The 25,103-nt window shown below is 34.7% G+C and overlaps 1 protein-coding gene across 2 annotated transcripts in view; it reads left to right on the forward strand.

Moving 5' to 3' along the window:
- The window catches only part of LOC105381484 (fibroblast growth factor receptor homolog 1), a 55,267-nt gene continuing 30,164 nt past the window's right edge, over nt 1-25,103 (forward strand). For both annotated transcript variants that reach the window (XM_048622042.1, XM_048622043.1), the window contains exon 1: nt 1-217. The gene's annotated coding sequence lies outside the window, so the exon portion shown is untranslated. The remainder of the gene's footprint in view (nt 218-25,103) is intronic.

Genomic DNA, 25,103 nt, shown 5'->3' on the forward strand with positions numbered 1-25,103 from the left:
AGCTCGCGCGGAGCGGTCGTGTATCCGAACTCGCGAGGCTTTTCAGGAAAATTTGACTTTTTTTTTCAATTACGGAGAACGTAGTGCTGTTTTTTTGTGCCATTTGACAGCTGTTTTTTGTGACTTTGACTGTGTAGTGTTGTTCGGTTTTTCGACAGTTGGGACATAATTCGCGGATGCGTTCTTTAGCCGGGATTCAGCTCATTCCAAGAAACTGGTAAGCAGATTTCAGTGTTATTTTAAGATATAATTAAATATAGACATGGCGCTTATGTACTAAACGTAATCAGTTTTGGTGTATTTGTTTACGATCTGTCTGTTTCAATCGGCGGGAAGAAAACAAGCATAATTTTGGCTCGATACGGGCGATTCGTAGAAAATATGATTGCTTTTGAAAAGTTGCCAAATTATTATAAATTACTTATCTATTTATCGACAAAAGAACCTGACCTGACTATTGGTATGTAAAGGCGGCTAATCAAATCAAAAACTCTTTTTGATGCTTTTATGTGATCATTCCATTTTCTTTTTTATTTATACCATGTAATTATTATTACGACATTTAAAACAACTTACCAAAAATACATAGGTACATAATAGTATTCAAAACACATCCCCGGTAAGAGGACACCCGAAGTCTTGGGCGGGAATCGAACCTGGTCCCTTTAGCATTCGAAGCGCATAACGCGCTACACGTGACTAACAATAACTTTTTGTTGCTCATGGAACAGAGAAACCGGGAGTCGATACTACCATACGTATTTAAAAAAAATATTTTATATTATGTTGAATATTTTAGTAATACCTCAATTACGTCTATTATGTTATTTTTCCATTACTAAAAAAGTTATAATAGAATTATGTAGGTACATTAAATCTTATGTACCTGGCCCATGTGTTGTGTGAAATAGAAATTTATTGTATTCCAATTAAAAGTATTAATCTCATTTTCTATTTTTGATAATTCATGTTGAATATAAAATGGCTTCAAAAAAATATACTTTTTTAGTTGTATTTTATAAGTACACGTCATAAAATCGTTAACAATACGTTATACAAACAATAGTCATAGATTGTTAGTTGATAGTTAAAATGTCTATGCCATTTTTGTTCCATCCAAAACACATGGTTCCATAGAAGTATTCAACAAAAAATTACCCAAACACCAAAATGAAGATGTTTCTTCCATAATTGTTGTTGTGCGTCCATTTGTATCTCACCATGGAACGGACAGCACATGTTGCTAAATTCAAAAGAAAAAAATATGGTCAATAGTTTGTGTAAAGTGCTTCCCCAAAAGAATTGTTCTTACATTTAGTTCAGATGTAGACCTATAAAAAATGAGTTTTTTCATTGATTAATATTATGAGATCATAAACAATGAAAAAGTTCCAGTGACATAATATGGAACAGCAATTTCAGGTGGAACTTTTTAATTGCTCGCGAGTGTATAAATATCCTCGATAGCACTTTGAAAGGCTAAACCAGATTTGATAAAATAATTATAACTGAGTTCTCAGCTATAATTATTTGATCAAATCTACACACTGCGAATTAAATTTTAAATAAACGAATTCCAATCAGTCAATTACTCCTTTCATTCATCAGTATTTGTCAAAATCATAACAAAGCCCTTTTCATGGTTAAAAAGAAACAAATTTAATATCAAAATAATAATTACTTATTAGATAGTAAGCATCGAAATTTAGTTTTTTGGCGGGGATACGGCCCGCTTTCATGTAAGATCAAATTGCTAACGAGGAATCTTCGAGAAATTAAGAAATTCGACCATTTCAATTTAGAAACATTTCCTCTATAAAAATGTGGGAAACAAATACATCGTAAATGTAAATGTAGTGGCTCACTGAAGTTTCTTAGAACTAAGATCAGTCAGATGACTAATGTACAATGTAATGTACTATTTTTGTACCATTAAATAGCATGGAACTTCTAAAACTACATTATGTTCTCACGCTTCCTTGAAAAATTCAGGTTATCAATTTTTTTAAAGTTCAGTTCTGTAACAGCTAAAACCTAAGAAATCTATAAGAAAAAATAACTTTAGGTTTTGGCGGTAAAATTAGAAACAGTCATTGACAACCGTTTAGAAATAAAAGTATTAAAATTTCAAATATTTAATGTCGTTCCTTTTCCATTGTCACCGGTCATCTATTTTCGTCGCAGTAATTCTAAACAGCCAGGTTCTTGTACGCGGGCGCCCTTCTATCTTTACGTTGAGTTTCTGAACGTGATTGGAAATGGATATTCTATTTTTGAACGCCATAAAAACTATAAAATATCCTTACAGTCCTCAGAATAATAACTGCCACTTTGTTAGAGTCCAATATTTCTAGCCTTGAATGGACTATTTTGTATGTATGTCACTGATAACATTAGTTTTTATTCCTCAAATAGATTGAAAATACACGGCTTGAATTAAATTTGTTAGATATTTTTATTCGTTGTCTATCGGGTGACATAATGTAGAGACTTCCTGTGTTATGTAATTACTTATTAGCATTGATGGTGGATAAAAATATATTGCCTATGTACGTGATATTTTTGTATAGGTATTTAATTTGGGGTTTTAATATTCCGTATAGTGAACACGCTAAATATTACTGAAGTTAAATAAATTCCGACCATAACGACTTAAAAATATAGCTCCAGAATCATCAATCTATTTAAATAGAGTCCGGCAATTAATCTTAGGAACCAGATTCACTAAACGGCAACATAAAAAAAAAAGTTACGGCAAAAATTTAGAATCTTTATAATTTCCGACACTTACGTGATAACTACTTCTTCATCATGATTAATTTAGAGTTAAAGCAAAAAAAAAACCTTCTTACCCATTGCAATGTAAGCATGGTTTGACAATATCAGTTATATTATCAATAGTCCAAGTAATAGGTCAGGAGCGAGACAATAGACAGTAATATTATTGCCATTTCCTTCTCACTTCCTGGTAGATCGTCTCCAATACCAATAATAGTTATCACTTTTGCAAAGGAAACGGTGGTATGATTGACGCAGCGCGGTTCATGGCATACTGAGTGTGTGCCAGTTGTATCACTGCATTGGAGGGTTACTTTAGCATGACAACAAATGAACGAGAGCTGTCCTGCACTCGGTACCTTCGTGGAGTCATGGTAAGGGCTGCAGCGCTCCGAATCTTAGTTCTTCGGTAGCTAAAGTTACCCCTACTATACAATACAAGGATATACATATTGTATATATTACGCGACATTTTACTACCAGAAAAGGGTTTATGTAAGTAATTAGTTTAATTAGCAATTTTAGATGTTGAACTAATAATCATCACATAGGTACTTAAATTTGTTTATAAATGAGTTTTCTTCCCCGTGGAGTAGGTATACTAATCTACAAAAAGAAACGCATTTGTACAAATTTGAAAATTGTACACACGCATGCAATTTACCACTGTTTAAACCAAACAATCCTACGATTACCCATTAAATCTAATTCAATAACAAAATCACATGAGTGCAGCAAGCATTATCTTTGATTGTCCGCCGTACCACAAATAAAATAAACTACGCCCAATTGCACCCAAATTACATCTTTATCACTGCACCATACCGCCCCATTTACAGTGACATAACTCAGACGTCAAACTTCAATCAGGATTGACCGTTGGATTCAAAATGCTACAGTCGAAAATGATGTTTGTGTAAGGTATACAGGGTTCAGTTTTGTATGCAAGTGGGCGTGGAACTAGCGCCATTTTTCGTTCAGAAATCAAAGAAGAGACGCAATAAATTTCAATTAATACCGACGACAAGACAACGGTCTCATATTGTCTTTCAGGAGATTTGGCTGGCAACACTTATTTTTTTTACTTGGCAATACTAATATTGTTTTTGAAAAACATTTGTAGTGATCTATCTTTGCACTGTTATTTCTGGTGAAATTATTCATACGGATATTACTTAGGCATTTGTTTTTTTGACATTTACGTTTTTAAAAATAATATTTAAGCAGGCGCCGCTGATGGAAAAGATAATTTGGAGGGTAACGAAAATTAAAAAGATATTGTTCATGACTATAAAGTTTATAAGAGTGGAGAGAGACCTTAAATACTTACCTAAACCTAAATAGATAAAGATATTGAAAGTTATCTTTGAATTTTGAATCACGTTGGATTGCAGTTTGTTAAATTATAGGATTCGACCCTGTATAAAATGGATGTATCTCTCTAATCTCACTATATTAATATTATACATATTGGGACTTCGACTGCCTACATTATATTACTTTCCTAATCATGCGTGTAATAGTAATAATAATATATTTAACTTTAGTTACGGATTCTCCTGCTATTTTATTTCCATAAATGTCGCAAAAACACGATAAGCAGTAAAATTCCGGACGTCTGCCGCCATTTTCTACTCCATGTAAATGTTAATAAATGCATTTGTTTGCAAATAGGGTGTTTTACTTATTTATCACAAGTTGGTTGCATAAAATGTGAATAAACTTCACTTTGCACCATTGTTTGCTAAATTATAATTTACTTTATTTCGCTGTTTCCACTTCATTGACATTTCTTAGTCGGTAACTTACGTATACATTACTAGATAGGTACTTACCTTCATATTTTTTATACAACCCTATGTTTACAGGTTGGTCATAAATAGCAAATATGCCATGTACCTATAAAGAAGAATAGTTTTTTGGTGTGTTGTTTATTTTTACATTATTCCTCCTACTGCTATTTTATCATCAAATTGGAACAATAAGGTAACGCACCATGTAAACTTCTTTTCAAATACAAACGACCCAAATGAATGAATATAAAGTCAAAGAGGAAGTGCCCAAAATACACAATAAGCAGCCAGCATCCATCAGATAATTCGACACGCAAATAAAAAAAATCAACACACACTTAAATTTTCGAACGCATCCGATTAATAATTTCTGGACGAACGTTCAGGAGTTTATTCCCACTTCCGCGTACGTGAAATGCATTTAAGTGACCACCTGCCCTCTCTTTCTGGCAACCGACTTTTTTGAACGATGAAAGAGATGGGTGTATTCTCTTAGCCAATCATCTATATTCGAGGTGGATAGAAAATATTATAGACTTCCGGTGGTTTAAGTCATTGACTCAAAGAAAGGTTCAATATAGTGCTTGTTAATTTTTAAAAGCATTTGTTAGTTTATATGGAGTGCTGTTTCATTTATTGGTTTAACACACGTTATAGATTGTTTATGTACCTACCCATACAGTTCTAGTAGTTCCATGTAGTTCTACTCCCGAAGATATAGTGTATGTTGAGCCTATAATGTTTCTTTGTAAGAATAATATTCTCTAAATAATTATCTTAAGCATACTCTACCTTATTATTCGTACAATAAATAGAAAAAAAAATTCAAAAAAATATACCATCGAATTCTCTCTTAGCTTTTGATGGAAAACTGTAGAGGATAACTGAATAAATATCTCCTTTTAAACCAGTAAGAGTAAGTACTTGGAGGACAATAGACTACTTTATTGGCGGGCACTCTGTCTTCTGAGATTTACGGAACAGCAATTGTATGGAGTAGCCCGAAAAATCGTGACCAATGAACCTTTGGCAAAAGAAATTCATTATTAAAGACTCACCCCCTTATTCATAGAAAAGTTACAATACGTTTTAACTAATAAACTGTTTTGTCCCTCTCTGTCAAGAAACAAATTGTTCTTTGTCGGAGAGGGACAAAACAGTTTATTAGTTAAAACGTATTGTAACTTCTCTATGAATAAGGGGGTTATTGTATTGACTATACTTGCACCACAACTATCATATAGACTCAGTCTCTTCCATCCAAAGGTTGTATGGTAGAGATTACTATAAGCAATAAGGCCGCCTCCTTGTACTGTTTTATTTTTTGTTCTTGGTGCAAATAAAGTGTATTGTATTGTATAATTTCTTAAAGCGATACGGCTTGCGCCATATATCATGTGAGCACAACACAACCATTGTGCCTTGTCACTGGAACTTCTTCATTGCTCGCAAGTGTAGGTACTATAAAAGTGGAACAAACAATTTTTTTTTGTATGAAGCAACAAAAAGTATTTCTGTTGAAGGCAGTATCGACTCCACAGCTTTTGCTGTCAATAATAAGTCAGTCTCCCCTAATCTCTGCACTCAAGTGGACATACAGTCCGACTCTTGTAAATTGTACAACTAACTTTATATTTATTCACTTTGCTTTGGATTTTGTTGTGTGGTATGTGCTATGTCGTATCGTATTTTTACATAAAACGCGCAGCCTCAAGAGCGACAGAGAACTTTTGTCACGTCTTAATTGCGCCCGTGCTAGCCCCTGTGATGAGCTTATTTTATCACCAAGTATTTTGTAATTGAACGTTGTGAGGTTCCTCTTAAAGGTTTTCTTAAGTAGGTATGTAATTCCTGTAATTGTAAAATTGCAATGGTAGATCTTTGTTGACAAGCATCATCAAATCATACACACATGCATAGCAAATTTTATGATCTTTTAGACATTACTACTAGATTCATTAGCAGTATAACTTTACTGTTTAGCTTTTCAAACTTAACGATTGCTAATATCTTTGACACCCATACCTTGACCAGTTATGTGAAAAGGCTTTTAATACTTCTCACGAACCTTAAACAACATTTTTATCAGAGATTATAACGATGCAGTATATTAATTAAACGCACAAATTAATTTAGATAATAGCCCTTACCGTCTATGCTATCTTAGATTCTTGGGATTTGATCTCTCAAGTGCCTAGCGTAATAAGATTTTAGTATCGATTAAATTAAAATTACGCAGCATTTATCGATTAAAGTGCCCGAACACGTTTAGTACGTGTATCCTATAAGAAAAGATATTTTTTATTAATACTATTTTTTTCTTAACGCATTGTATAACTTTTCTTTACAACAGTACCAAAAACTGAAGGGTACCATAGCGGGACTTTTTGATAGGTATTTTAAGAGGGTGCCATACCGGGACCATACCATAGCGGGACTAACCGTGTATTTTAGAGGTGGACTTATAAAGTTGTGGGTCTTGCTTTTATGACTGCGGAAGTTAGTATGCTTGCCTTCGCAACGGGTATAAGATGGGATTTTCTTCAATTGGTAGCCCTAACCCAACGGGTTAGTGTAAACCACGCAAGTGTTAGAATAGAAATTACAAATGCTCAATAATTTCATACCTTGGTATCAGATTTGATAGACAATTTATCACTCTATCAAATAGGATCAACGTTCAAAAATATCGAAGTGTTCCAAATTCATTCTGGTAGCATTCTTTTACAACACTTGCCGAAATCGGTTGACAACGGGAAAGAATGTCAGACGCACTACGAAACATGGAGAATACTTAAACATTCGTCGACAACCCCATTTATCTACATTAATCTATTCTTCAATTGGACTCAAAATATGTGGTACTAAGGGTGACTTTCGTTTGGAAGGCTGAAGTGGCGTGAAATCGCCTCATTTGTATACTACTAGTTGATGTGATTCCACGATTCTGAGGAACTTGTAAACAGGTCCTCTTGAGGTTTGTTCCGTATTGGTCCCTTAAGTATACATGTATGTATTTCAAACGATAGTAACAATTTACAAAAAAATATAGTATAATTGTAGCCATCCCGAATGTAAACCAACCGCATCATTGTAATGAATACGTATCCTTCCTCATTATTTAGGGGCGCCTTGGCGTCATCATCACAGCCCATCACGTAATCACGTCCCCAACTCCCCACTGCTGTGCTGGAGGACGGGTCTCCTACCAATGAAGGAAGGGTTTTAGCCCTAGTCCACCACGCTGGCCTCGTGCGGGTTGGTGGAACATTGCGTCATGTTACGCCATTTTACCCTATCCTCTGTCATACCCTCATTCACTCCACTCTATCATAATACATAATATATTTTAATGCATATTCTGCCTCTTTCACGCTTCCTTTTCTTCCTATTATATTATAATGTCCTAACCATGATAGCCAATGGCTCTTTATCTTCCCAACCATAGAGGTAACTTTCCCAGCTTCAATGTCCGACCTATTTTAGTACTATGTAGTACTTATATTTAGTACCAATTAGTATCGGAATGGAATAGCCCACCCGTCGATTGATATTCTCATCAAGAGCATGCTAACGACGGCAGTACACATGTGTAATTGTTTGTTTGTTTCTAATTGGTAATTAATGAGTTCAATGCTAATTGGTTTTAGAAACATAATTTAAAAAAGCCTATTTAGGTATGTGTTGATAGGTCGGCGTTGCCATGTGGTATGGTCAAGGTTACCCTGGTTCTATGTAGAACGTAATTAATTTAAAAACACATGCTTTACATAGGTAGGTAAATAAATTTAATAAATAAATGATCAACGGGACAATGCATGTAGCGTGCTGATGGCACCTACTTTAAATTAAAGCATGTACTTAAAAGGTATTTTAAATTCTCCATTCAACTTTTTGAGTGGATTAATCCTTACAGAATAATAAAAAAGTTCAAAAATTAAAATAATATAAGCGATTTCTAAAAAAATATTTATAAATAGCACTGTACACATATTTTTTTTCAGTAATGACACGAATATACTTTTATATCATCACACATCTTCTATGTGGTCCTAAAATAAATAATATTTTGTCCCTTTACTAATTTATAATGTATATTATCATTGTTATTGAATTTCCTTAACCTAATCTCTTATGAACCACTTGTTAATAAACAATACTATCTAAGCTATTTAGTATTTGTTTACTTAATAAGTAAGTAACATATTATTTTGACAAACTATTAGCATTATTAATCTTTAACCTAGAATTTGTTGTTTATTTAAACAAATATAACAGTATTCGTTGTTAGTTAGTTATATACCTTCATATTTCTTAAAACCGGATAAAAAAAAACTTTGAACTATCAGCAGTATTAAATTAATATCCAGTAAGTACATGCTCATTGATCATCCAATAAATAATACAAAATGGTATTGCAAAACCACAACAAGACATCATAAATAATACCTTTATTTGTATCAGACCATATTATCATTGAATCAGCATTTATTAAAGTGTTGACAAGTAAAGCTATTGTTACTCCAAACCATAATTCTCACCCTTATTGCCTTATACATAGAGACACCGCATCAATGCACTTCTACAGTTAACACTTCAATCCTCAGGTGATATTAAACCTTTCTGCTTTTAAAAAAGAAATAACTATCAACATTTGAGTCTAACGATAGAATTTGCACTCTATCACTATGGTTTTAGGAGTTGTGTATGTTACTAAAGCGATACTATCTTACCTGCCGACACATTGTAATTCTTAGCTGAGCGCAGTGGCTGAACGTATGAGTCGAATTCTGAATAGAAACTCCGTTCTAAGAAGAGTTGATAAAAAGTGTGTGTGGCGTGAAGTGTGTGAATTGCCTACTAGACATTTACTTCTTTATTGGCGAAGCTTAAAGTTAAGCATCCACCTTTCGGTATCGTATTCAACGGATACATCGCATTCAGTATTCTTTGTATAGAAATTCACTCATTACCAACGCCGTTTCTGCATACATTTATGAAAATCCGTTTAGTCCAATAGATATGATACCGACGATTGACGCTTACTTCAAAAGCTTAATTTTGTCATAAACTCTAATATTTGTCTCAAAGCTTTTTTGTGGGAGAATCTGATTGTAAGACCTAAAATGGTCATTCAACTTTTCATCTACGATGCTTGAAAATTCGCGAAAACCGCCTTTCCATAGTACTTGTTCCATACTTTGCCATACGTTGTTGTTCATGCAGAATAGGGAGTAGAGATATTTTGTTTCCGAAATTTCATAAGCCGTAGAACAAACAAAAAAAATCGGTTAGCTATAATACTACTTTTGCAATACACAATTTAGATTACCCAATCCGAACCTATATCTAATAGAACCAATTTTAACTCATACTTCCAGCAAAATGACTACCTTGATCAGAGTGTGTATTGAAGGGTGACCCGCGGCACCCGAATCTCTTAACCTTTGCCCCGTAGAGGTCGAATCAAAGCAGCATTCGAGTCACTTAACCAATTTGCCGCAATGGCGACCTACATACAACGCCCCTATTGTTCTAGTACATGATCTGGCTTCAATTATACAAGCCAGTCTTACCAACACATAAGGGACAAGGCTGGTTGAAATAGTATATTTTTTAACCTAACTTAGATTTTATAACCTAAACGTTTAAACCCCCCGATATTCAATAAGTACTAAAAGTCGCAATAACTTATGAAAGGTTAATCCGATTTGATAAAAGCATAACTTTAGAACGGCACAGCCGATTTTAATAAAATATAGCTAAGAACATTCGGGATAACATTAACTTACCATGTAACAAAAAAAAAACAAAAATCTGTTCAGCCGTTTCCTCGGGTAGTTAAAATAGTTGATTGTTGTAGAGCAGTACTGATGGTGTATGTGTATTTATTAATAGCATAACTCAATCCAGGTAGTAGTAGTCCAATCAAATTGTAGTAGGATTGTCTGATAAAAAAATAAAAATAAGAACTTTTTCATTTAATTACACATAAAAACGGAATAAAATAATTTAAAACCAACATCGTGGTTACATAAAACACTTTTGGTCGATTTCTCTGAAGTTGGTCCAGCAATAAAAATATACATAATTCTCGAAGGGATATCCGTTAGAAGTAGATTATTTTTAGTTTCTTCCAATTTGTGATGTTGCGCCTTCGTTTTTTATTCAAAAGTCTTAAAGCACATAGGTTAACTTTTTTGAAATGTCTTAAGAATAGGTACAGAAAACAGGTATTAGCCTTAAAATTGGGTTACTTTGGGATGAAAATATTTACTTCACTGTACTATTTCCAACTATGACTGGTCTTCTGTTCGTAGGATACACATAAAATATTAATAATAAATTAAAAAGCTGTTTCTGTCATTTGTACCGAGACCTTGATATATACATGTGTCCATCATTTGAACATGGAAATAATTACAGGCGTGACTGAAGTTTTTTAAATTATAGCCAAAATATTCACCTATAAATTCAGTTCAGTCTGTAATTGCTGTTGGCTATGTATGATCTAGATTTTGATTTAGTAAAATTATAATATGTTGCCCTATAAACTTTTTTGGTGTTGGCACTTGTTTTTCAACCCATGATCGTTTTCGAACTCCTAGCGTCCGGAAAACATACATACACAGTATGAGAACTATTATAGATCTATGCGAACAACGTTGAAGGTCTATTGCAAGTCTGTTAGATATCTTTCAATGCCGGTGTGTAAACGCTGTGTTTGAAATTTTGCTATACATGTTTGGATTATCCCCGTTATCTGAAGGTGCTAGATCCCGTTCAGTTAACTCGTGACTTTAAATTTTTTCGAATAATCTGTAGGCAAGGTTATCATGTATGTTTTAAATTTTACAAATTTCCCTACACATAAGTAATAGTCATGGTTTTGGCAAGCTAAAAGGGTACGACTGTTAGTTCTGGCAAAAGTACAACTGAATAGAGTTAGATTTACTCGTAATAAAATTATCATTATTAATGTGAGCTTGTTTCAGTTAGATACATGTTTCTTGTTTGGCTTTAATTTAGATAAAAGGTAGGTAGGTACGTTATTTTAGGTTTTATCTTAAATCTTTTTACACTTATTACATATTTTCTTACGTAAACTATGTAGGTATTTAAATATTTTTATGAACGATGCAAAAATTTGTGCTCCAAGATCTACAGTGGCGATGAATGCATTAAGCCCGAATAAATTACACTATACGATCCATTTGACCGTAAATGAGTCCATATATTACACACTTGAAATATAATTGAGCGTACTAAATCTTATTTGTAATTATACTGCGTGTTATTCAGGCATTTAGCTGAATAAATAGCCTGTTAACAGATTTAAGGTACGGAACCATTGACATGGTTCGAAGAAGAAGAAGGTTCAAGACGACCGAATGGCGTAGTGGTTAGTGACCCTGACTACTGAGCCGATGGTCCCGGGTTCGATTCCCGGCTGGGGCAGATATTTGTTTAAACACAGATATTTGTTCTCAGGTCTTGGATGTGCCCGTAAAATGGCAATAGGCCCGCCCCCTATAACATTGGGACTAACATAACACTCTGGCGAAAAGTGGGTGCAGCAATGCACCTCTGCCTACCCCGCAAGGGAGTACATTAGTACAAGGCGTGAGTGCGTGTGTGAACCATTGACACTAATGACAGGTAGTAGGTGGTATATGCCAACTGCAGTATGTATTTCTATACCACACATAATACACTCGTTTTCGCGCTTGGTTTCTCAAAAAAATATCCAGTGCGAATTCCTGTATGAAAAGTTGCCTATGTATTAATCCAGGGTGTCCAAAGGTGTCAGTTTACTATGAACATGACAAATTCTTTAAAAAATACAGCCGTTTCCCTGTAAAAGAGTAACAAACATCGATGGATGGAGGAATCCATACTTACTAACTTTCACGTTTATAATACAGGAAGATACTTACAATAACTTATTTTATTCAAAACCTTTGAATGGATTTATCCCGGGTATCATAGGTACTAACCAATTCAGTTTGAAAAATTACCCTTGCTAATAATAAGTTTCATAGCTCCTTGCTTTCTCTCTGTAAATTTGTAAGCAATGTTTACTTTGCTGGTAAGAAGAACAATGCAGTTTCTGGACCATATCACAAGAGTAAACCAAAGGCATACATACGTATACTGTGGTATCACGTCTATCGCCCTTAAACCACAGACAAAATATTCATAGCGCCGAAATAGCCGCGCGTGGGTTTTGCACTGTCGATACGGCGATTCCGCCGACCGTTCACCCAAACAAATATCAGATGAGAATTAATACTCGAACATTTATTATTCTGAGGAACAGACCACGTACGAAACGAAACATTTTATTACATACATGTAAATAAATGTTAGTGAAATATTCTCTCATGAATGCATGTTATTTTATTGCCGACTCTTAGAAATATCGGCTATAGATCACTGTTGATTATTGATTAAGTATTATGATACAAGTAAAATGCTAACTGATGGTTATAAAGGAAAAGCAAGAAAATTATTGATTAACATCTCTGTCATCCAGGTGATAGATGATAGAGCTTATATGTTTTATGCCAGATATGTCCTCTTTTTAGAATAGACAAGCTGACATAACGCATTAGCAGCTAGTTAAATTAATTTCAAATGATAAATTGATGCAGTTTATAAATTGTATACTATAAAATTTAGTACGCACATCACTAATTTATTTAAGATGTTTGCAGATTAAGTAACTTTTTTTACTTAGATAGCCATTCCATCCTTCAATTTCACATCCATTCGTGATTATTTTCAATCAATTCTTATAATAAGGAGACAATAAATTGGCAGGTACCGTTGGCATAAAAATAGTGCTTACAATTCAAGTCACGCATATCAGTAGTAACACCCAGTTTGGTTTGTGACTGGTGTCAATTGAATAACGATTGTATAGAGGTGCCGAAATTGAGAATAAGCAACTAGGTACAATTTTATTTGTGTACCATTGCGTCCAAAATAATTGTATTATTTGTTTAGTGGTACATATATAAAAAACATATAAGTGATAGATCTGTTTCCTCCTCTGATCTGATCCTCTTCCCCCCGGACCTCGATACGAGTCAGTTGTGCCAAAGACCGCTATTAAATTGTTTTTGTAAATTGCATTATTTTCAAAATTAGTTCTACATTAAATCAACCACAGTACTAGGAGTGCATAATTGAAGAGGAGCGCTCTGAGTTTGGTGTCTGGGTGCGCGTGCGATCTTATGAGTAACAAGGTCAGTCAAATACGCTAACTAGTGACACGAAGGGAGACGGACTCTGTCTAATACTTTCAACATCAAACATAAAGTTGACAGAGCTCTACTTAAACTGGACGGAAAATCATTTTGTACCAAATCGTCGATCGCCACCATTTAAGCGTGACCCCTGCCCGCTTAGACGTTACTTGACTACAGTGTTGCGTTAAAGGAATATGCCTCTTAGACGCTCTCCACCGACACCTAAAACTACAACCCAAGGAGCTTCGCATAATCCAATAATTCAAACAACTTCACAAAATAATGCTGCCACAACCAGTAACTTAAAGATCCCGAGAGATGATGACATAAGTATAAATGTTACACAGCGAAAAAAGAGTGATAGCGACGCCGGAATTAAATTGTACATTAAAGAAATGTTTGACACATTTAGTGGTGACATACATCAGCGCTTCGTTACCCTGCAAGAATCTGTTACGAAGATTAAGAATCAGAACGATGAACTACAAAAAAGCGTTTGCTTTCTCTCCGATTCCTATGATTCTTTTCTGAAAAGATTTGAAATTCTGGAAGCCGAGAAGATAGAAGATCGGAAGTACATTAAATTATTAGAGGAAAAGATCAATTACATGGAACGCAAATCTTTCTCATCTTCCGTTGAGATACGAAATCTACCCAGTGATCAGTTCCAGACAAAGAGGGAGATTACTGATGTAATAATGAAGCTGGCCTCTACTGTAGAGTCTCCTATAATTTTGGCAGAAATAAATGATGTTTATCGGCAGCGTTCAACTAGTAAAGCATCTACGCCGATTGTTGCCCATTTCACTACAGTCATAAAAAAAGAAGAGTTTCTCTCTGCTGTTAAGCTATACAATAAAAGTCGCCCGAAAGAACAAAAACTCAACACTGGCAGCATTAAGTTGAACGGCCCCCCTAAACCGATATTTGTATCTGAATACTTGCCCTTCGGGGTACGCAGGCTGTTCTATCAGGCCCGATTGTTCACAAAAGAGAATAGCTATGCTTACTGCTGGACCTCTCATGGCGTAGTATTTATAAGAAAATCGGAAGGAGCGGCGCATATACAGATAAACAGTGAAGAGGATTTACTTAAGTTAAAAAGACAAGACTGACTAGCTCTCGATCACCTGCGCTATATATTTTGTGCTTTAGTTATTACGAGTATTATTATTATAAGTGTATTAATGCATGTTTCATGTTATATTAAGCGAATGTTTCTCTCCACTCATCTCACTACTACACTACAAACAATAGTACACACACAATACACATTAACCCCTACCTCAAAACTCGACTCATACAACACACTTTTTCACGTAACTCTGCCGGAAATTTGCCAAAAATCATTACATAATTCGATTTGTAATCCATTATTGAAATGTTTGCCTTGTAGGACAGCCACAAACACGTCCCTGAACATAACAAACATGTGGCGTCATTCTAAAAGTTCATCTTTTTGTCTATAAATTAAAATTCAATAATCAAGATTTAATAAAAGACATTGATCAGATATCTTTATCTAATGCCCATGAGACAGAGGCAGATAATTGCCATAAGTTGGTTATGTCTTCAAGTCTGAAAATTATCACCCAAAATATTAGAAGCATAGGACACGTTACAAACTTCTCTGATTTTCTGGTCCTCCTTGAACGGTTAAAAGTAGATTGTGACATCCTCATCTTAACAGAATGTTGGTTATCATGCTGCCCTAATATACCACAGTTGGAAAATTATTCTACAATGTCAACAAGCGCAAATCATTACCAAAATGATGGCGTTGTGGTCTATTTTAAAAATGGTATGAATTTGGTTGTCGAAGAGGCCATTAGCTCAACATGTAACTGTTTAATTTTGATATCTAATGAAGTGGTTTTTATTGCGATTTATCGACATCACGCGTTTGATAAAAATATAGGTACTAAACAAGATAATTTACAGACGTTTCTAGATTTTCTCGACAACCTCTTGCAAAAATACAGTCACTATAAGAATGTTGTCCTCATCGGTGACATAAATATAAATATCCTACCCGGGTGTGATGATCAAAATAGTCAGAAATACCAGAACCTACTAGCTTTCTATGGCCTCCATTCGTGTCATACTTTTGTCACACGTGAAGAAAGTAACTCTTGTCTTGATCATGTTTTTCTAAAATCTAAGATTTCCTCTTCTACTATCGTTATCAAAAGTACTGTTACTGACCATAGATCAGTCCTCCTTGATTTAAATCTTAAAAAACAATTCAACCCAATATCTAAATCAACTCTTAAAGTGGATTATGATGCTGTTAGAGAGTCTCTCGAATCATATAATTTTAAGTCAATCTTAGAAATTGAGGACCCCAATGAAGGATTAAATAAACTAGTTGATTTGCTTCAAAATGTAATCAAAGATAATTCTACCATAGTAAAGATCCCGTCCCGTAAAAGAATTGGAAAAGCCTGGATGACTGAAGGATTATTAAGATGCCAAAAAAACAAGGACAATTTACATGCAAAATTTAAAATGAATCCAAACAATAATATAATAAAAACAACCTATCTTAGATACAAATCCTATTATTTTAACTTAGTCAAGCAAAATAAAAGACAGTACGAAAAGGAACAAATAGAATCAGCGGGAGGAAATCCAAAGCTATTATGGAAGGCAATTAAATCTATAACATCTTCAGGCAAAAAAGACAATCACAGTACACAGCTGATTGACAGTGAGAATGCAGATCGATCAATTAACCACATCAACGAGCACTTTGTAGATGTTGGTAAAAATCTCGCGGAAAAAGTCCTGTCAAACTCTTCTGTAGCCAACAACCAGGATGAAATAGCATTGGCCAGCTGTGACCTTTCCCAACCTGTATTCCCCTTAGATAACACATCTAATACATTCGTTTTGCTAGACACTGACGAAGATGAGATACGGACTCTAATTAATGGTCTTAAGACTGAGTGTTCAACTGGATGGGACTCTATATCTACCAAGTTCCTGAAGAAGTTCAAACACATCCTTATACCTGTCTTAGTCCATCTATTTAACCAGTGTTTTAGATTAGGTGTTTTTCCCACTGTGCTGAAAAAAGGTGTCGTTGTGCCAATCTACAAGGGTGGTAACAGAGACAGTGTCAACAATTATAGACCAATATCAATTCTGACAGCTATATCAAAAGTCTTAGAAAAGGCATTGAATAACAGGCTAACTGGTTTCCTTGAAAAGTATCATAAACTATCCGAAAATCAATACGGTTTTAGACGCGGAAAATCAACGTCAAAAGCAGTACTTGAACTGACTTCGTATATCTCAGGGAAACTAGATGATCATAAAAAACCGATTGCAATCTTCCTGGATCTTGCCAAGGCATTTGACACTGTCTCTGTGCCACTACTTGTGGATAAGCTAAACAACTCTGGTATACGAGGGATTCCTCTGAAACTTTTCTCTGATTATCTCTCATGTAGAACCCAGTGTGTCAAGATCGGTCAGCATGTAAGTAGAGATTTACCGATTTGTTATGGAGTACCACAGGGAAGTATTCTTGGTCCGACGTTGTTTCTCGTCTATTTAAACGAATTATGTTCTCTGGAAATGGGTGGTAGACTAATTGCTTACGCAGATGATACCGCATTATTATTTGCAGGGGATACATGGCAAGACACTTTTGAATCTGCACAGTTAGGGTTAAATAAGGTTTCGCACTGGCTATCTAAAAATGTCCTTACCGTAAATGCCAGCAAAACTAAATATATTACCTTTTCAATAAGAAACTCTACACAACCGGAGTTACTGCATCAACTAATTATCCATGCTCCAAATTGTTCCACTAATTGTTCCACTAATGGTACATGTCCCTGTGCTAGTTTGGAAAGATGTCTTATAACCAAATATCTGGGAGTCATTATAGATCACAATCTCTCTTACAGGTCACACATTGAACACCTATGCGGAAGAATTAGGAAGCTGATTTATATTTTTAAAAACTTGAGGCAAATTATGAATATTGACTCACTGATAAGAGTATATTATGCCCTTGGGGAGAGTGTGCTTACTTATTGCATAACGTCCTGGGGTGGAACTCATAAGACTCTCTTCCTCAATTTGGAAATTTCACAAAGGGCGTTATTGAAAGTCATAGATCATAAACCTTATCGTTTTCCTACCGCACTCCTTTATGATTCCCTCAAAGTTTTGACAGTAAGAAAACTATTTCTTTTGGAAACAATTCGGCTTCAACATGAAATCACACCTTTTGACAAAAATATAACGCTGAAACGTAGATCTGATATTGTATGTGATCAAAAAAAGTTTAATACTAAATTCAGTGAGTGTTTCTTCCCCTTTCTCGGTCCTTTTATATATAATCATGTAAACAAGCATCTCAAAATGTATGAATTAAACAATTTTGAGTGCAAACATAAGGTTAAGATATGGCTACTAACGAAGGATTACGACTTCATTGAGTCGTCTTTAAAACCAGTGTGCTAAGAATATAAAATATTTCATTGTATATTTTCAATACTCTATGCAGGTGCAGGCATCATTATACACACACACACACACACACACTCACACACACTCACACACACACTCACATACACCACACACACACACACACCACACACACACACACACACACACTCACACACGCACACACACACATTCATATAGTCTGTTTTTCTTTTTCTTTTTCTGTATGATTTACTTTTTAAATCTACGTTAAATTTAAATTTAAGTAACTTATTAAACTAGGTAATTTGTTTTAGCTACCTAAGTCACCAGTTAAGGGTTGAGCAATCACTACTTATCCTAAAACTACAGGGCTATGCCCTTTATTAGGGAGTAGGGTCTCATAATTGTTTTGTGTGCAATAACGTGTAGCTACTAAATTAAGTAACATAATTAGAAAACTGTATGTACACACTGATTTGAAAATAAATTTTATTTATTTATTTATTTATTTATATTTATTTATTTATTGTTTTATTATATAATAGCTGTTCCCGCGAACTTCGCTTCACCTTAAAAAGTTTTCCCGTGGGGATTCCGGGATAAAAAGTAGCCTATGTTCTTTCTCAGGGTCTAGACTATCTGTATACCAAATTTCATTCAAATCCGTTCAGTAGTTTTGGCGTTAAAGAGTAACAGACAGACAGACAGACACAGTTACTTTCGCATTTAAGTATAATATTAGTTAGGATAAGGATTTCACCTACATTATTTCTTGTCCCTTGACAGTTAAATGGGAAAAACCAGTATAAATAAATAAATATGTGGGGACATCTCACACACGGCCATCCGACCCCAAGCTAGGCAGAACCTGTGTTATGGGTGTCGGACAGCTGATATATCTACACAAATACATAGATAGATAGATACTAAATATAAATATCAACACCCAAGACCCGAGTACAAATATCTGTCTTTAAACAAATATCTGCCCCAGCCGGGAATCGAACCCGGGACCATCGGCTCAGTAGTCAGGTCACTAACCACTACGCCATTCGGTCGTCGTTTATTGATACATTTCACATTATCACACAACTAGAACATAAAAAATATAGGGGAGGTTATTGTGAGACGAAACTGAACAATTGCTACTTATGGCTATTTAAACCAAAAGTAATATTTTTTTCCTCACTTTTATTGTCACTTGAATAGTGATTAACAATGCATTATTGCATACAACGGAGGGGTGATTTTGAGAACCTATAAAAAAACTTTAGACTCGATATTCAACAATCGAATCCGAATCTAATATCAATTCATCTCAAGCTGGCGGCGTTTAGATTTTTTTTAACAAAGTATTTTTTTGTTTTATTTTGTATGGTGATTTTCGTCTAGCAGTAAAGTTATTGTTTTGTATATCTGGTTAGTTTGTTGCCCACGGCTAAGATCTAACAGAATTTTCCTGTTTATACATAGTTATGATAATATTTACTTGTATAATTTCATCATGGTTAACATCAGAAACGAATAAACTTATCACTTTCATCCATCAGCAGTTCATTGTTCTGATGTTGTGTCATAACACGTCACGTTTTCTGAAGTGGTACCTATAAATATAACGTTCATAATAATTAAAAATAATATATAGGGTGTTTCGCGAATTTTGAAATTCTGATTTCGTTTTTGGGCTTAGATATATAACATGCTGCACATGTAGGTTTCGGCTTAGTATACCTATTTTGCAACAACCTGTACTGTACAAATGCCTTAGGCTTAAACAATTTCGTTTATTGCGATTGTGATACATTTTAAAGTGAAATGATAAAAAGGACTCAGATAGAGTGAAGATTTTTGTATATCAGGAGATTGGTATTGGAATCTGTCAATTGACAAGTGTCAGACGAGACGTCAGTCAAGCACTAAAGTTCATGTGTTGCATTTAATTTTGTTGGTTATAGATTAGGGCCCAGATTTACTTGAAGCTTTATTGCAACATTATAGGGGAAATATATTGTTTTGTAGCATAATTGTGTATGTTAAATAAACTAAGTACCAATCAAGTTACGTTTTTGTAAAATTTCATGAAAATAGTACAAAATATGTAAAAAAATATGTAAACAAAAAATTTTTTTCGTAGCATTACATTTCATGCATGTTAAAGAAATCATCACGGGGCTGACTCATTTCATTTTGTGTTCACTCCAAAACAGAACATTCTATTGTCTTTGGGGGTGTCAGTACCTGCACTTGGCTCTCTCGAATGGAATCTTTGTGCATATCCCCTAGGTCTAAACTGCCTTCCTAAGCTTGGACCATTTCCCACCACGCTGGTCCACTGCGGGTTGGTGGGTTCACATATCTAGATGTGCTAGATCTAGATATGCAGGTTTCCTCACGATGTTTTCCTTCACCGTAAGAGCGATGGTATACATTGTACTTAAATTCAAAGAACTCCTTGGTACATGTCAGCGCCGGGATTCGAACCCGCATCTCTGGCGTGAGAAGCGGGCGCTTACCCGACTGAGCTACCACCACTCCCTAAAACAGAACATTGTGTTTTAATGTGTCTGTCTTCTGTCCAATAAAATTAGGTTAACTCAATGAGTTTCAGTTCATTGTAGGTTAATTTGAGGTGATCTGTTAACAATCACTCGGCTTGTTTTCATTTACACGAATTCAGGAAAATAGGTCGTATCTGTTTACATTTACGGTATGATTTTCTATTAAAATCGATTGCCTATCATCAGTCATTAGCATTACTGTGCTTCTTTTGTCCTAAATTTTCTAAATTCTATTTTAGTTTTTAGTTGATAATAAACAATAGCCCATGTAAACAGATTTATACCATGCTGAAATAAATAATGTATGAGTAATCTGAATTCACTAAAACTAGTGTAGAACTACTTACCGGAGAAATTATTATAGTTTACACAGTTTTATTGGAAAAATGGTACAACCAACTTTTCGGCTTAGTATATCTACCACCGCGCACCGGGCCGGACACATTGCTCGAAGGACTGATGGTCGGTGGAGCAGAAGGGTCCTCGAGTGGAGATCACGTACCGGCAAGCGCAGCGTTGGGCGGCCCCCCGCGAGATGGACGGACGATATAGTCAAGTCCGCGGGGAAGCACTGGATGCGGGCCGCCTCCGATCGAAAAAGGTGGAAATTAATGGGGGGAGGCCTAAGTTCAGCAGTGGACGTCCTATGGCTGAGATGATGATGATGATGATGATGATGTCGATATCTACCAATTTTGCAACACTCTGTATATCTTTTCACTCGGCTTCTCCATTGCCTAATTTTATTTTTGACTCGCAAGTATAAGATAGATGAATAACATAATAGGATATACATAGAGTGTTCTTGACTAGGTGTAACAACCCTTTCAAGTATGTCTGTATTTTACTCTCAAAGGAGCCGCCTGTATAATAAAAACAATGAGTGCTTCTTATCCTGTAACCTTTTATGCTTTAAGTTTCAAAGGTGGCTCGTTTTGTGTTTAAGATTAACTATTTATACACTCGCAAGCAACGAAAAAGTTTCAGTGACAATAATATCATCAAATTACTCCTAAACGAAAAAGGCTAGCTTATATAATGACGATCTTCTACATTTAACAGCGATTCACAATATTACCAACTAAATGCGTTAATATTTTTATAAATTCTAATGAAACCAACCCGCACTTGGCCAGCGTGGTGGACTAGGCCTAACCCTTCCTTCATTGGAAGGAGACCCGTGCCCCAGCAGTAAGGACGTAATGGGTCGTGATGATGATGAAATCCAATGAAATTTTAAAAAAATTGGATCATTTGGTGTCGACATTTTGTTAGCGGAATTTTTATCCTACTTCGAAAAAAGGAGGAGGTTCTCAATTTGTCTGTATGTAGGTATGTTTTATAAATCCTAAACACATTCAACCACATGGTCCGACCTAAAACACTAGTAAATACCGAACATTTGCGTACTTTTGTAACCATTGCTGACAAAGTAGTGATGAGAGAGTATGGATATTCACAAGATGATGATTAATGACAGAAACCTTAGACTAACAATATACGAACAAGATGGTACAAAAACAAAGCTAAACACTGAAGCATTTAGTTTACTGTCACTGTCAAACCGTTTCGAGTTCAACCTAATGAAAACAATTTGTACCAATGAATAAAGTCACAAGTAACAACAGGGCCTCAAGTCTGCTAAGGAATGGCGGCTCAATGCTGTGTCGTCTGAATAGTTTTCCGACTTTAGGTATCAGTTTTCTCTTGGTTAGTGAGTCCCAGTAGTGCAATATGAAACATTTAACACTTATTACTGTTTATTAACGTTAGTTCTTTAAAAAATATACAATAAATATTCTCTAAAACGCAGATAAGGAATGCCTGTAGTGCGAAACCAATGCTGCCGACACACAACTGTGCCGCCATTCCTTAGCAGACTTGGGGCCCAGCTCAGTGGTAGAAGTGGGGTGTTATTTGTCGAAACGTTTCTTTTGCGCTGGCACTCCATCTAGGTCGTGCTAAAATATCGTTGACAGTCACACATTGAAGTGATAATTACCTACTGAAAAAAGTCTGCCATTTTTTTTAAACACTGTGGGAGTAATTTTGTAATATTATGTTTTGTGATTTAATACTTCATGTAAACAATTCTTATGTATTCGTATGTTGTATATAGGAACTATCGGCTTTCTTTAACTTTATTTTTACCTCAACTAGGTATTTGGATAATATCCTCGAATGATAGAAAGTCTGGATCCACATAGGGAGTAGGTATCATTTCTGTGAATAATATATATTTTATAAATTGTAATTTTTTTGCACTTTCCTACTTTCTGCTCCTGAACCTCCTGCAGGTTGACTGGGAGAGAATGCTCTTAGCATTAAGTCCACCTGCTTGTACATCTACTTTTGTAAATTGTGCAATCCTAACTAATATTATAAATGCGAAAGTAACTGTGTCTGTCTGTCTGTCTGTCTGTTACTCTTTCACGCCAAAACTACTGAACGGATTTGAATGAAATTTGGTATACATACGGTTTAGACCCTGGGAAAGAACATAGGCAACTTTTTATCCCGGAATTCCCACGGGAAAACTTTTTAAGGCGAAGCGAAGCGCGCGGGAACAGCTAGTAAATTATAAATATTGTATTGTTTCAATCAAATGTTTCTAACATAATGACCTAACCAAAGCTCGTTGAGCGCACAGGCGTTAGTTTTCAACAGCGTATTAGCATTGCAAATAACTTTATTCCCCGTATTGAGAGAAGCCAAAACATACAAAATAGATTTTAGTACGTGAATGGGGTAAATACATTGTTGTGTTGGAATTGAAGGTCGAACTGAATCAGTGGAGATCTAAAGCTTTGGTTACAACAAGTTAGTGCTTTCTGCTGATATTCTTAAATAAATTATTATGGGAACATAATCAATGATTATATCAATGACTTTTAATTACCAATGAACTGTTAAGGAACTGAATTTTTCGTCAAGCGAACGTTTCTCCCAAAAATTTGTATGAAGTACCTACCATTTCCGTACCTAATCTAAAAATTATAATTTCTTAATATTGCTTATAATAGTTATCACTAGAAAAACATTCCTGAAACTTTTGAAAATAAGTTCAGCCTCTCTAATTATAGTAGGTACTTACATACTTATTATAAAGAAAAAACAATGACTGGCCGCAGTTATCGATGTATTAAACTCTCTCTCTCTCTGCTCTTGAACTATTTATGGAATCTCTTTCGACAGGTAAGCCGTTTTATGTTGTGAAGTGAGCCAGCAGCCATTTTGGAAGAGAAGCTAAGGAAATCATAATGAAATGGTGCTATTTTTCAGAGCTATTCACATTTTGGGCTTGTTTTTTTGTAGTAATTGTCAAAATGTAATGTAACATTATGTTTGTTAATAGAAAATATTTCTGAAACTTTTTGAAACAAGTTCAATCATATTGTAACGAAAATCTTTCAAATATGCACCAAGTAAACTTACTAAGTGTATACTTATTTATTTATATTATATTATTATTTACTTGCAATAAGTTTGTTTAACCCTAAAGATCACTATCACTTGAACCTAGGACCTCACGAATACCAATAGAATAACATTCCTATTTAAGTATTATTTTACAATCAACATTAGGCACTGCAATTTGAATAAATCTTTAGCTTTACGAAGTTAGAAGACCTACCGGATAATAGTTTAGTTAGAAATTCCAGTGAATAAAATTTTATACAGACGGTTATTGAAAAACGACCTTAGAGGTAACCTATTAGAGAAAGCACTAAAAACTTATTATTATCATTCGACTGCTGGGTATGGTTTAGGTATTACTTAAAGAACATTTTTTTTTTGATAAGTACTATAGGTATTACTAAATATTAAAACTGGTGGAGCTAAATCATTTAATCAAACTGTAAATATCTATGTACACAATACAATCTAAATAACTTATTCTAAACTTAAGAAAAATTATGACTAAAGGTACCTAGCCTAACTATAAACAAAAAAAGAAGAAAAAAATTAAATAAATAAAAATATTAAAACTTAATACACATTGTCTACATCTACAGCAAAGTTCAAATAAGGGATTATTTACCATTACCATTTATAGTTACTAGTCAGGATCATCACTACTGCTTAAATAAGTACCAATGAAAATAGCAACAACAACTTAGTAACAAACAAGCAATACATTAAAACGTATTTGTATGTCATTTACTGGCCGCCACGTCTGCAGTCCACTCCCTGAAATACTTACAAATTATTCAGGATTCGAGTAAAGGTTTTAGGAGTAAGATCTTAAGGATTACTTCCCTCTAACTTTTACTTAC

This window comes from Plutella xylostella, chromosome 7 (genome assembly GCF_932276165.1).
Source record: "Plutella xylostella chromosome 7, ilPluXylo3.1, whole genome shotgun sequence".
Classification (NCBI taxonomy): domain Eukaryota; kingdom Metazoa; phylum Arthropoda; class Insecta; order Lepidoptera; family Plutellidae; genus Plutella; species Plutella xylostella.